Source organism: Apaloderma vittatum, unplaced genomic scaffold (genome assembly GCF_000703405.1).
Source record: "Apaloderma vittatum isolate BGI_N311 unplaced genomic scaffold, ASM70340v1 scaffold1155, whole genome shotgun sequence".
NCBI classification, from domain to species: domain Eukaryota; kingdom Metazoa; phylum Chordata; class Aves; order Trogoniformes; family Trogonidae; genus Apaloderma; species Apaloderma vittatum.
Window position 1 is genome coordinate 47,922 of NW_009715267.1, and position 2,701 is coordinate 50,622.

Consider the following 2,701-nt stretch of genomic DNA (forward strand, 5'->3'; position numbering starts at 1 on the left):
CCCCCTCCCTGGAGGTGTTCAAGGCCAGGTTGGATGGAGCCTTGAGTAGCCTGATCTAGTTGAGAGGCGTCCCTGCCCATGATAGGGAGGTTGGACTAGATGATCTCTAAGGTCCCTTCCAGCCTAGGCCATTCTATGATTCTGTGATTCTATGATTCTACAGATGTGAGAGATTTAGATATGAGGTGATTTTCTGGCCTGTGTGTCCAACCGTTGTGTTTAGCTATACGTATGTATTGCCCATGTGGGTACAAACACACATACATTTTCAAAATTCTGGAAGAGAAAAGCATTTACTTCTGATATTTTGATGCATACAAAATCTGCATTTCATGTAAGAGCTCTAATAATTCCTCATGGGCAGGTGTTCAGTTCTTTCAAAAAGTGTGTGCATGACCTTTAAAAGAAATTACTCTTTGGAGAACCCTCCTGAGTGGTTTATTTCTGCTTTACAAATGAAGCTTAGTTCAAGGTCCAGGGGAAAGTAATGGGAAGTATATTCACCAGGCAATCATTTTCTCTAATTGAATTCCTGAAGAGGAATAGCTGGAGGAACTAGTGGCTGATCTGTTTGCCTTGGCACCTGGCTAAGGAGAAATGAGTGACAGAGATCTTTGGTAAGGGAGGTGCTGCCCTTCCTGGGTGAAAATAAGGGGCAACATAAAAAACAGGGAATCCTTTAAAGAAGTATATTTCCCTTAGTATCCCATCATAGAATCTCTCTTCTGAATTTTTCTATGACTGTGACATATAAAATTATTATAACCTTTACGTTCTTGTTTAACATGTTATGTAAGTTCAGTGTAACCATAATGCATATTTGTATTTCATAATCATTTCTTGAAACTTCTCCGCATGTGTGAGCGAAGACTAAGCCTTAAGGGATTTCATATTTAGCATATTTCTGCAATCTGGCAAGGTCGTCTTTCTGCTGATATATTTGAGTTAGGAATTCACACAGCAAATGCCATGACTATTAAGTGTGAGGGAAAGCTAGAATTAAGACATTTGAAAATAGAACCTGACCTTCTCTATTAAAGGATTCCTGATACCCTTCCCAACATACATATACCCTTTTACTTAATATTTCAGTTTCTATCATATGTGGTACAAACAAAAATAAATCAATCAGAAATCTCCCCCTTTTGCAAACATCTACAGTTTTCAAAGTCACCTTTTTCTTTCCTTCAGAAAATGTAGTTCGAACAGTAAATAAAAAATTTCCTCTCAGAAGTCAGAATGTGAATTCAGGTATTTGAGAACAAATATGTGGCAGTGAATTAAGTAATTTTGTATGTTTTTTTAGAGAGGAGTTACTCTTATGAAGAAGTAATTTGTCAGCTGCTCTTTGTTGTGATTTAACCTTCAGATAGTGCATTATGTCAAAATTGAGAACATACAGGATAAGATTGTTGTAATTTTTTGTCACAGTTTTTGGTATCCAAAAAGCAACATTCACCTATCCACATCTTCACTGTCTTTAAGAGGCTTAAGAATTATAACTTAGCAAATATAAACTAATATTAAATTTGTTATATGTGCAGAGTAGTTCAAGTTTCTTTGTGCTTTCCTGTGCAGAGCTGAGTATTCTCGGCCTCAGAAGTTCCCAGCTGTCAAGCCTGACGTGAACAATTTGCTGGCAGGGAAACCTCTTGTCCTATAGCCTTTAAAGTTAAACTGATATCTTAGAGAGAGCATGCTTGTGTTTCTCTAGTGTATGAGCTAAACAAGCATTCAGTAATTCCCTTTTCTATTACTCTGGAGGCAGAGTGGTTTCTTCAAAAGTCAACTTCAGTGTTACCAGCTGCACATCATGATATGTTGTCCAACTACAGACAGGTTTATGGTAGTATACCGTTTATATTTACAAACTCCCCTAATGATTCACTTCAGTCTGGAAAATATTTCTCCAGACCTGTTCCCCTTTCAACTAGTTGTATTTCAAGAAACAAAATTAGGAGAATTCTGGTATTTCTTTAGCTTACTTCCTTAGCTGAACAAGGAGCTGATATGTGGTCGATAGTGCATGAAATGCACTTGATATCAAGCTCTATCTTTTTAAAGTGTGAAAAGTTTTGGAAAACAACCTTTTGTCATCATCTAGTTACTGGTGAGAGCAAGCATGGACTATACCATGCTGTATTTTTACACCACAGCAGTCATATTGCCATCTATATTTTCATACTTCTAAGCAATAAAAATGGTTTAAAAATTATTGTTCTCACAAACTATGGTAGATCTGTATTGATGAACTTCTCTGTAGGCTCTTGCAATTAACACCTGTGGTTCAGTACCATGCCAAGGAACTGAAAATGGCTTCAGCTGAAGCTGTGCTAAATTCCATAGCTGTTCTCTCCTCTGCCATGCAAAATCATTGCAGAAAGTGCAATGTCTTTTCTTCTTTTTGGAGGTGATATTTGTCTTATCGATGGACCAGTACTACTGCAGTTACTTTTATAGTCATGGTGCATGAAAGGATATAGTTTGACCAGCTGAGATAAATAAATCCCAGCTTCAAAATTAGACCATAGTTGCACAGACTATTCTGGTTCCATCGTGTGTTGGACTAACAAATGGCACCAGATGCTTTGCCACACACAGCTAGTATTTATTGCCTGAAAAAAATTAAAGGAAAAAATATATCATCAAACACTAAGCTACAGTAAAATACCAGAATAATCCTAGCCTAGCCTGCCAGGAT